Genomic DNA, 12239 nt, shown 5'->3' with positions numbered 1-12239 from the left:
CCAGCCGTGTCAGACCGGGCCCACTGTTTCCCCTCCCCACCGCACTGCAATGAGCTGACTTTGCCCCACTTGGGCCTACTCCGCCCTCCCGCATTGGGCCTGAGCCCACTCCTCCCCCCCCCTTAGCTGTTTGTCAGCCAATCAGAGCATGAATAAAGCGTTACAGACAGGCAGACAGATTTAGGCTTTTATAATATTATCTCCTCTGATGTACGTATCAGAAGATATATTTACCAAAGATAGCTTAAATTTTCCAAACAAAAGTCATTTTGAAATAGACACCCAGAAGGCTGGGTAGAAAACACCTGGATAATTATGAGGTATAGGTTGTAGTTGTGTTGGTGTAAGGACATAGGCAGACAAAGTTCTTTGGGTAAAGATCTGATATCTTTTATTAGAAAAACTCAGATAGTTGGAACAATTCTTCTTTGCAAGTTTTCGGGTACAAATACCCTTCATCAGCCTGAGGAAGCATCTGCAGTTGGTGTGCACTCTTCCTGGATGGAGTGAATAGTAAAGAAGCCAGAGGCTGGTATGCATGCAAGAAAGCCAGTCAGTGAAGATGTAAATTAAGGAGTCAGTTGAGCGAGAGTTGAGCAAGAGGTTGGGTGGGAGAAGGCAGGAATTAATGTAGCTAGTAAATAGTGGAGAGGTACCTGGGGAATCAGATGTTAGGCAGGTTATAATCCAACGTCTATATTTAGACATTATAATGTAGACAAAATGATTTTTTGTATCCAGTAGGTTGATGAAGTGAAGTTCATAGGATTGTCTGTGAAAGGTGTTTTGTAAATTCCCTTTGAGGATCAGAACTGAGAGATTGGAGACAAAGTGGTTTTCTTGTGAGAAATGTGCCCTCACAGGTAATTGGGTATTCTTATCTTTGATAGATTTCCGGTGTGTGTTCATTCAGGTATGCAGCAGTTGTTTGGTTTCTCCTATATCAGAACATTTGGTCTCTCCATCAGAGCATTTGGTGCATTGGATGAGATATATTACATTTCTGGAGGTACAGCTGTAAGATTCAGGAATACTGAGTGATGATGCTATTGTGTGGTATAGTAATTGTGGGTGGTAGAGATATGTTGGCAGGTTTTATATTTCTTGTCTTGGCATGGTCTGGATCCATTCGGTGTATTTTGGGCCTTTGGAAGTTTGCTTCTGGTGATGAGGTTAGCAAGGTTCGGTGCTTTTTTGAAGGCTAGGATGGGTGGGTCTGGGAAGATCTCTTTAAGAATTGGGTCTTCTTCTAGTATGGGTTGCAGTTGTTTGAGGATGTTCTGTATAGGTTCCATGGAGGGGTGATATTTCATAACCAGTGGTGTGCGATTCATGCTGGTTTTCCTTCTGTACTGCAGTAATTCTTCACATGGTATCTGGGTGGCTCTTTCAAAAGTGCAATCCATCTCTCTGGAGGAGTGTTCTTGTTGAGTGAATGCTTTTTTGAGATTTGTGAGGTGATGATCACAAGTTTTCTATTCAGTGGCATCAGAAGGCTTGGCTGCATATAACAGCTTTCTTGGTTTCTTGGTGTGTTTAGGGTGATTGCTGGTTCTGTACACATATGTATGTTGGTTGATGGGTTTCTTGTATATCATGGTCTGTATTTTACCATTCTGGATAGTGATCATTGTATCTAAAAAGGAGATGTTGGTGCTTGAGTAGTCAAGAGATGATCAGATGAAGGGGTGATGATTGTTGAATTTCTGATGGAATTCACTCAGATTTCAGGTTTTCAGTCCAAATTATGAAGATGTCATTGATATATCTTAAGTATAGCAATGGTTTGGTGGTGCAGTTCTTGAGGAATTCTTCTTTCAGGTGCCTCATAACAAGTTTGGCATACTGTGGGCCTTCTATGACCGGGTCACAAAATCCTTAGACACAGGTGTAGCAGTGGACGTAGTCTTTCTGGACTTTAGGGAGGCCTTCAACACTGTCTCTCATCCCATTCTCATTAAAATTTAGGCAAGTGTGGCATTGATGCCTACACAATCAGATGGGTCACAAATTGACTAGAGGCCCGCACCCAGAGAGTGGTGGTAGATGGGTCATTTTCAACCTGGAAGGATGTGGGCAGTGGGTTCCCCCAGGACTCAGTCCTCAGGCCCACACTGTTCAACATCTTCATCAGCGATTTGGACAAGGGGGTGAAAAGCACCTTGTTCAAATTCATGGACTAAGATGTGGGGAGACGTGGGCATGATAGAAGGGGGGACAGCCTACAACTAGATCTGGACAGGTTACAGAGGTGGGTGGATGAGAATAGGATGGGATTCAATACTGACAAGTGCACGGTACTGTGCCTAGGGAGAAAGAACCAGCAGCATACCTACAGGCTGGGGAACTCCCTTCTCATCAACACAGAGACAGATTCCAAGATGAACATGGGACACCAATGTGAGGACACGGTCAGGAAGGACAACCGCACCTTGTTATGCATCCACAGATGCATCACAAGGAGGTGTTCCTCCCCGTCTATGTGACATTGGTCACGCTGAAGTTGGAGTACTGCATCCAGTTCCGGGTGTTGCACTTCAGGAGGGATATGGACAGCATTGGAGGGTCCAAAGGAGGGCCACTCACATGGTCAGGGGGCAGCATGGCAAGCCCTATAAAGAGGGGCTATGGGACCTGAACGTCCCTTTTCCCCCGAGCACTACCAGAAGTGACAAGAAATAATGGCCACAAGCTGGCAGAGGGTAGGTTCAGGCTAGACATCAGGAGGCGCTACTTCACTGTCAGGTCGGCTAGGATCTGGAACCAACTTCCAAGAGAAGTGGTGCTGGCTCCTAGCCTGGGGGTCTTTAAGAAGAGGCTGGATGAACACTTTGCTGGGGTCTCTTTCCTGCCATGGCAGGGGGTTGGACTTGATGATCTGCTCAGGTCCCTTCCGACCCTACCAACTATGAAACTATGTGGGGCCATTTTGGTGCCTATAGCTGTGCCCATGGTCTGGAGGAAGCGTTGGTTATTGAAAGTGAAGTTGTTGTGTGTGAGGATGATGTGTATAAGGTCAGTAATATCTTTGGGTCTGTACTCTGAGTTGTCATCTTGCTCTTGTAGGTATGTGAGGTAGGCTTGAATACCATCCTGATGTGGGATGTTGGTATATAAACTGGTAACATCGATGGTGGCTACCAGGGGGTTGCTGTGAAGGTGGTCTTTGTTTTTAAGTGTTCATAGAAAGTTGGGTGTGTCTTGGACAAAACTTGCTGTTTGGGTGACAAGAGGTTTTAGGATTGATTCAATGAAACCTGATATTTCCTTAGTTAGGGTCCCATGGTTGGATATGATAGGTCTGCCAGGGTTCCCTTGTTTGTGGATTTTAGGGAGCATGTAAAAAGTCCCTGGGTTAGGTAGTGGGGGCATCAAGGTCTGTAGGTTTTTTTTGTAGTTCTGATGGAAATGATTTGATGGTAGTTTTGAGTTTCAAGGTGAAAAGGAGAGTAGGATCTTCCTGTAGTTTTTTGTAGTAGGTGGTGGCAAAGAGTTGTCTGTTGTTTTTTTCTATGTAGTCTTCACAGTTAAGGGTGACTATGGCTCCCCCTTTATCTGCTGGTTTTATTACTATTTGGTGGTTAGATCTTAGAGTCTATGGCCCTTCTTGCTGACAGGGAGAGGTTGTTATGGTGGTGTGTATTGTTGATTATTTCATTGTTCATTCTTTCCCTGAAGCAATCAATATAATGGCCAAGGTTAGACTTGCATCCACTGTGAGGTGTCCATTCTGATGGTTTTTGGGGGTTAATCTTTTCCTCGCTGTTGTCAGAGGATGAATTGTTGTTGGAAGTGGATTTGTTTTGGTTGTGGATAATTATGAGGCTTTTTTGCAAAAATGTTTTTGCATTTAAAAGCATGTGGAAATTGGCTCCTTCCCCACAGTATTAATGAATCAGTATTTTCCAACAAATAAGTATTTACCCCAAAATTCCTGCCCACCTCTGCTCACCTTCTTCACCCTCCAACTGAATCATGGAAGATCACCTGTCCCTGGGAATGGCACTCTTTAATATGGTATTCTGCTCCGGCATGCCCTCTTTTCGGCACTGCAGTCAGTAACGCTGCTGTACCTCTATTACCTCAGAAGAGTAGGCCTATCTAGGCAGCTTATCACCATTCACTGTCAGGGGGGAGACCAATGCAGAGAAATTATTTAGTTTCTCTGCAATGTCCTTCCCTCCTTAATTGCTTCTTTCATTTCCTGGGGGTGTCTAACAGGTGCTCCAATTCCCTTGCAGGTGTTTTCCCTCAGAGATCCTTAAAGAATCTACCATGGCTTGTTTTTCTAACCTTGGCAATTTTCTGCTAATATTCCCTGGTATCCCTCCTATGCTCCACCTGCCACAGCGTAGATTTCTTTCCTTTGCCTTCACGTGAGCTGCGTTTTCATTTTCTAAGGGATGATGCTTCTTCAGCTCAAATTCTGCCTGACCTCTGCCATTCAGCCTATTTGGCCCTTGCCATCCTGTTTCCTTTTCTGTTTCAGGCTCTGTATCACTTCTGTAGTTCTGTTCAGTTAAGCAGCTTCCATTCCAGACCCAAGGGTTTCTATTTCTTTGCTCTGACTGGTCCTCAAGATTTACGCACCTTCTCCTACCCTCCATTTCCCCTGTGCTGCAGTTTTGTTTCCCAGTGGATAGATGATTGACTTTTTCAGTTTATGGCAGGTTTTTCCTTCAGAAGAAAGCACCAAGCATTCCTGTTCTCAGGGGATGCTGTTGCTCTCTGTTGGCTTTCTGCAGTAAAGAGAGGTAGAGATCAGAGTTGTGGCTTAAATACTTCTCAGGCCTTCATCTGGAATAACAGGACTAGACACAGTCTAGGCAGCAAAGTGGTTAATGACAGCTAGTCCAGGGAATCTGTCTCATCTTTAGTGGCACAGTTTGTGCAGTGGGACTGTTAGCACCACTATCTCCCAGATAATGCTAAGGGACCGTTAAAACACAATCCTTAAATAGAATGTGAAATATGAATACAGACAACTCAGTGTCCTAAAATCAAACTCTAACTTCATTAGTACAACAAGTATTATCTTAGCATTTTCTATATTCAGAGAGAGAAAAACATTCAGTACAATAATCTCACCCAATACCAGATGTTACTTTGCTCAACAGAAAAAACAGCAACTCAGTTCCTGGAAGCAAAGGGTACGTTGTGGGCTTGGATGGCCCAGACAGGGGTGGAAGGCTGGATTTATGACAATGATGACAAACTTTCTTGCTCCCCACTTTTATGCTTTTCTTCAGCTTCACTCGTTTGATGACTCTTTGCTTTCAGATTGGTGTCTCTGCAGTCAGCATACTGCCCATCTTTTATCCCGTCAGCACATTTTTTGTCTAACTGACCCATCACAAGCACACCTCTTAATTTGGCCTTTTTCTGGTGTCTTACTTTGGGCATTGTCCATTGGTCTCCCTTATCGCCTTTCATTAATATATCCAATCCTTTCATCCCTCTGATTCAACTGGTTAGTGCCAAGTTCAGTTAATTGGAGCTGGTAACAAGGCCATTGTTATGTTATGTTAAAAAAAAAAACTTCTCACAGTGATAAAAATAAGAAGATACAATATAATGAGCACCTATAAGCTCTACAAAAACAACCCAAAGCCAGCTAATAAGGACAAAACTTAAGCAATGAGTAAATACGGCTAAATATAAACAATACTATAAGCAGGTACAACTTCAAAGCATTAAACATAACAAGCTAACCTAACAGGACCGTCCTGGGCCGTTCCTCTTCCAGTTCAGAGCAACACCCAGAGGATGCAGGTGAGTGAAAATTGTCTAACCCTTCCCACAGAACATGATTGTCCCTCGGGGCTCATTAGGCTATAGCCCAGCAGCCTTGATCTGGGCTCTCTCCACCCACCCATCTCTCTCAGGCAACAGGATCTCAAAGAGGAGAAAGCACAGGGAATGGGGAGGTCTATTAGGTCAGGCAGCAGCTGTTACAGACCCTGCTCATCCTCAAGCTTCACCAAAGTGACTTTCAACAGCGATTTGGGCCTGTTGGAGAACACAAGAGGTTTCCGCAGGAGCCATCTGCAGTGGCTGGTTTTGGTACGTGCTGCCTCCATTTACCTTATTGGCAGATGCTGACTCCATTTCTCTGATTTGCTGGAACTGGCACAGCAAATGTTTTTTTTTTATTCCTCTGATTCTCCATAGGGATGCCTGGCACTCCACTGGCCATTTTAAGAAGACAGGACCCTCAGCATTATGAGATCACAATCATGGGGCCAAGCTGGTCCTGAATACCTTCACCACTACATGACTTCAACGGCCATAGGTACTGAGCACCCCCCAGGAGCTGACCTTTGCTAGTCCTAGCATAGAAAGGAATGACAAATCAAGGTGGGGCTGGGCTGGGCAAGGCTGGTGAGGATGGCTGTGACAGAGAGGTCAGGTAACAAGCTGACAAGCTATCCTTACTGATGCATTACATCAGCAGCTCATTTTCAGTTGTGTCTGTCGTGTACCTTACTCAGACCTCTTGTGCTGCAGCCTTGGTTTCTCCAATAGCCCCCTCTTTGTGTTGGAAAGTGGCATAGGTGCTAACTTTTATTTTTGCTTGGGGGGAGGGTCCCTAAGATGATGCCCTCCCCCCCGCCGGACGGCACAGCCAAAGCAGAGCCGAGTGGAGCCCAAGGTGGGGAGGAGGCAGGGGAAGATGTGGGTTGCCTGCTGCAGGCTCAGGGCTCTCTGCACTGCTGCCCTCTACCTGGGAGCCCCGTGCCAGCTGTGCCACTGTGGCAAGGCCCCCCTTGCCCGGCCAACAGCAGTGGCAGGCACAACTCCGCACTGCTGCCCCTGCTGCTGCCAGGGAGGCAGGGGGTGACTCACCATGGTGATGTGACTGATGCAGGGCTCCTGCGGGGACGGCAGCAGAGCAGGTAGCCCCAAGCCTGCCCATGCACCACCCTGGCTGGGCAGCTCCCCCAGGTCTAGGCCCTGCCCCACTCCCTCCCTCGCCATCGGGGCCTCGATCTGCCCTCCCACCTCCATGCCATAGACTTACATGCAGTCAGCTGGGGGAGCTGCTCTCTACCACTGCCTGGGGCTGTATCCCTGGCCCCGTGCATGAACACGCACACATGCACACGGTGTCCCCTACCTCCCGCTCTCCAGAGCCCTTTGCAGGCTAGAACTCTGCCAGCCTGCAAGGGGAAGTCCACCATTTCCCACTTTTTTCCGCGGTTAATGGAAAACCTGGATCCCTGAAAGATACTGGGAATCCAGGACAAATGCTGTCCTGGAGTCATGCAGCCTGGGACCGGGACTTGATGTTCCCATTTTGGGACTGTCCTACCCAATTAGGGATGGGGCCTCTTCCCAAGGGGGTCCAAGGCCCTTGGGGGCCCCCATGTACTTGGCACTTACAGAAAGTGGGATGTCAGACTTGCCTCACAGTGCCAGAGGCATCTGCCCTTTCACAGGTCTCCCTGCCACAGGTTTACCTCCTCTTCCCCACAGATCTGGCTGTACAAAATGGCCTCTCTCCTATGGTGCTCGACCTCTTGTGGGGTAGCATCCCATCTGCTCATACCGAGTTCCCTTGCACCCATTCCATATCACACTAGTGGAATAATAATATGTATGGGTATTTGGCCAGAGATCACACTATGCTTACACAGGTGGGGAAAGCATTGTTCAGAGGTGCTGTGATCCTGCCAGGGCTACCCCATGAGGCTGGCCCCAGGATACCACCCAGATAACTGTCCTGCAGACCCAGAGCTGGCACCTCACTCCGTCAGGTCCCAGGGAGACAAAGTGTTACTCCCTTGTTTTTCCCCACTGCTTTTCTTCACAAGCAGTCAGAAAGCTGAGGCTAGTCTCATCCCTCCATGACTGGGTTGCTCAGCAATCTCTTTAGCAACACTGGGCACCTGCCAGCCACCAGAACATATCTCTGTCCCAGGACCATGTGGCCATCTCCAGGGGAATCTCTAGAGTACATCTGTCCCTGGCTTCCAGTTCTCATTTACTTAACAGCTGCAGGCCCCTGACTGGCTCTTTTCCTGGCCCAGAGCAGCTCTCATCCTACAATTCATTTGGATGTAATAGCCCAGCACCTTGGACCCATCTTCTGCTCTCTGTTCCACTTACCCACACATGGTAGTGAAACCACTGTTATGTGGCAGCCTATGTGATCATACCTCATCTAACTGCCAAGACTGCAATAGAAAGGCCATAGCCCCGCATGCCCCTATGCCACAGCAGAGATGCTGTGAAGTGATGCCTTTGGTATAGGACTGTGTTTTTTTTCTGGATAAGCAAGGATCCCAATCCCTACTTTGCGCAGGGTCCAGCTGAGGCATTCCTTAGAACCGAGAGCAGGAAGGACTCCACCGTGCTTCCTTGCTTGCCACATTTGGAAGCCTCATGCCCATCCTGTGCAAACTCTGTGGAGAAACCTCTTCACAAACATGTGCCTGCATCCTCTTTGTAGGTGAGAAGGGACAGAAAATTGGAGACCATCTGCCTGTACAACTCTAATATCCCAGGAAAGCCAAAAGCCATCCCGAATGGACCAGATCTTTCAACAACCAGATGCAGAATGCACAGTCCCACTACTCAGGTACTTATTCATTTCCAGTTGATTGAAACATAAATACAGGTTTTTAGCCTGATGAATCACTTCTGCTATATGCTGCATTTACCTCCAAGGGAGAGGAGGAAGGATAGGAAATGGTTCTTTCGATGTTTTTCAAAGACATATTGCATGGATATTGAGAACAGAAAGCCACAGGACCATAGAATGGAAAGAAGCTGAATTGTTTAGTGGATAAGACTCTGCATTGGGGTTTTGGAGACCTGAGTTCCATCCCTGGCTCTGCGTATGACCTTGGATTGGTCATTTAATCTCTTTCTGCCTCAGTTTCTCCTTCACCCCCTCATCTATCTTTACTCTGTAGATTCTGCTGGCTGATGCTGGATGTGCGTATGCAATACCTGATACAATGGGATTCTCTTCTTCCCCAGGGCTCTTAGCTGCTGCTGTAAGTCATGTAAAGAACAGGAAACAAATGGCAGTTGCAATGTACTCCAGGTTCAGGGTCCCCATTCTGTGCGTAGCAGTCTCAGACCAGCTGCAGACACCCAAGGGAGAGTTCCTGCCTAGGCAGAATCTCTGATCACATGGAGCAGGTGGAGGTGACACAGCCTGAATGCAAGTAACTGAAGGGCCAAAGCCAGAGAGGATCCAAGACTGGTGTAACTGCTTCTCCTTCCAAGGAAGGTGTTACTGCCTTAGGAACAGTCAGACAGAGATGTTCCCAGTTAGCCTCAGAGACTCTTCTCTACGGTCCACACAGGAACCTTCCTAACACCTATCCGCAATGACTCCACATCTGGAAACCACCACCCAACCTGTCACCCACTGAACAAGGGAAAACAAGGGCCACGCCAAGACCAGATCCTGCATGTGTAAAATCCCAGAAGTAAGGAAGTCACAGAAGGCAGCATCGGTACCACAGAAGTCTTGATTGCATCTGGGGGTATCAGGCAAAGATCTAACACTTTCATCCCACCCTGTGCTGCCAAACATCCTGGGTGTCCCCCCACAATGCTACTATGCTGTTTGCAGTGCCGGAGGTGTGCTGGGTACACACAGGCAAATATACCTTCTCATGGAGTTTCCTGAGTTGGGGTATAGGGCAGGTGTGGGCAGAAAAGGGCTACACCCTCCAGAGAGATTAGCTGGGCATGAAGCAAAGAGGGATTTAAACCCGATATCACAGCCATTGAAAGCTGGCCTTTCCCAGCCCTGCCCCTGTTTCTCCCTGTGGCACCTGGTGCAGTCATACACAGTCATACACGCACCCCCGCCTCATGAAAAGTGGCCTGAACCTTTGCACCAGGCCTGCCCCATGGGAGGGATAGAGGTGAGGGGGGAAGAGGCTGGATTCCATCCCAGGGATAGTGAAGAGCCCAGCTTGGGAGAGGGCAAGGCAGCCACAAAGGGGGCAGGTTTTATATTGCCCAGATAAGGGAGAGAGCCCAGCTGAAATTCCTAGATAACCTCTGGCAGATATATGACTGGTCGGCAGAGACCTGCCCTCCCCTCCTCTGGTAAATTAAAGCATCCTGGCAAGCAAAGCCCCCAAGATGTAAATTACTGAATTAACTTGGGGAGCAGAGTGGGGCCTGGAGGAGAGGCAGGGGCTGCACAGAGATGCCCCCACGGCTTTATGTAAACAGGCAGTCAGGCTCACTTCCCCTTTTGCTGCTTCCTCCAACAACTTTTCCCTCAGTCTCCGTTCCCAGAAGACGAGTAAACTGAGTCCCCCTCCTCCTTCCTCCTCACTCTGTCTGGTTGGGGGCTGTTGGGAGCCTGTTAGAGCTCCTTGTGGTCACAGACCTTAAAGACAGCAGATCACACATGTAATATCTTTAATAATGACACGATGTGTATATGTGTGTGCACATGCACACACAGGCCTTCTTATCTAGGTGAGAGGGATATTTTGTGTGAATAGGCCCCAATGAAGAGAACAACGAACTTCACAAAGTTTCTTCTCCACGAAGTCCCTGAATCCCGCGCCAGGCAGTCTGTTTGTTTGCCTGTGAGGCATAAGGAGATCGTTAATACCTGCTGACATGGAGGTCGTAGGTCAGATCTAAGGCCTTTTTGCCAACCTGGGGGAAATGACCTTTCCAATGACACATGGCACAACCTTCCACTCCAAATGGTCCCAGAGGCATTCGCAGCCAATGGCTCCTGCAGGCAGGAAGAGGAACTTCTTGCCCCTTCTAGGGAAAGGGAGCTGGGTTGTTTCATCTCCACACCCTTGGGTGCGGCTGCTTTTCTCTTCTAGGGAATCCATTTTCCATGATGTTTTTGCAGCTTCCATGGCAGGGGCAGGGTCTTCCGCACAAAGCATGCACAAACGCTGTCTGTGCTAGGCTGGTTTCCTTACTGACATCCCATTCAACAGGAGCTCCCTTGAGAAGGAAGGCAGCATGCACAGAAAGACAGAAAAGCCCTAGTGACATACTATTTCCTGCCTCCACCAGCAGCCCACTCCAGGTATTCTTGTCTAAGACCTCTGTTCCTGAACCCCTGCTCGTGTGTGCAACCCTCCTCGCTTATACCCTCATACTCTCTCCCCCATGATTCCTCCCCAGACTTGAGAAGTTCTAGCTGGAAACCCTGGTGCTTACAACCCATCTTATGCTTAGCCCAAGGCCTGGCTGCAGTTATGGCAGGGAGGGCCTCTCAGCACTCCCTGCTCTGCACTGAAAGTCTCCATTATTCTGTGCCCTTCTGACCAGAAACCTGCCTCCTATGGGCATGATGTCCACAGGGCAGAAAACAGCTCTTCCCATTGGGTGTAATCTTCAAGCACATTTCATAGTTGGTAGGGTCAGAAGGGATCTGAGGAGATCATCTAGTCTGACCCCCTGCCATGGCAGGAAAGAGCACTGGGGTCAAACGACCCCGGCCAGATGTTCGTCCAGCCTCCTTTTAAAGACCCCCAGGGTAGGAGCCAGCACCACTTCTTTTGGAAGTTGGTTTCATTGGTGCCCTATTTCTGCACTGCCCCAAACAGTATCAGTGGAGTCTTATGTCACTGGCAAAAGACCCTTTCTGCTGACTAGGATGCTGGCTTTGGGACCAGTCCTGCCAGCACTGAATTGTGCCAAAGCTCCCCGTCAGGATAGCACTGTTCATGCAAGAGCTTCCCCAAGATGTTCCAGTTAAGCAGTGACATGTCCTGGCCCAGGGGTGCTGTGGAGAATCACCACTACACTATGAACAGCCTGCTGCATCCCCCTCAGCCCCTGGAGCAAGGAGTGGGATCTTTGGCTGGGGCAGCTCAGCTCAGGCCGTGTTGGAGCTCTGACAAGCCAGTTGGGAAAACACCCTTCTCCATGATACAATCCCTCAGCATCTCCCCTGTCAGCCCAGCTGCTAAGCACCTTAATAACTCTTGGCGCCAAGCTCCGGCAAGCTTTGTTGTCCTATGTTGTGAACACGCGGGTTACTAATAAGGCTCAGTCCTCGTTATCCCCCAGCTGCAGGGCCAAGAGAGCCGCACCCTCCCTCCATGCCTGTCAGCAGAGAAGGGGGGATGTGTTCGATTAGTGTCCCACAAAGCCTCTGAGAACTGAGCACACACCTCCCATTGCATGGCTCCTGCCTGCTTCCCTCTAATGGATGAGATGTGAAATAAAAAAGCATCCTGCCAGTGCTCCTTGCTTCTCCGATCCCACCCCATTAACCGTCCAGGGCA

General features: G+C 48.4%; 1 long non-coding RNA gene across 3 annotated transcripts in view; it reads left to right on the top strand.

Annotated features, from left to right (window-relative positions):
• The window catches only part of LOC102370868, a 13386-nt gene extending 2847 nt beyond the window's left edge, over positions 1-10539 (top strand). The window contains exons 1-4 of one of the 3 annotated variants that reach the window (XR_323439.1): positions 6008-6063; positions 6172-6292; positions 8453-8581; positions 9318-10539. This is a non-coding gene — a long non-coding RNA (uncharacterized LOC102370868). Of the gene's footprint in view, positions 1-6007; positions 6064-6171; positions 6293-8452; positions 8582-8918; positions 8989-9317 lie in introns of those variants that run through there. The other 2 variants (XR_323438.3, XR_001357768.2) reach the window with 2 other exon arrangements.
• The last annotated feature ends 1700 nt before the right edge of the window (positions 10540-12239 follow it).

This window comes from Alligator sinensis, unplaced genomic scaffold (genome assembly GCF_000455745.1).
Source record: "Alligator sinensis unplaced genomic scaffold, ASM45574v1 scaffold809_1, whole genome shotgun sequence".
Taxonomy (NCBI): Eukaryota; Metazoa; Chordata; order Crocodylia; family Alligatoridae; genus Alligator; species Alligator sinensis.
The sequence above is the reverse complement of the archived record's forward strand: the minus strand, read 5'-3'. Positions and strand labels throughout refer to the sequence as shown.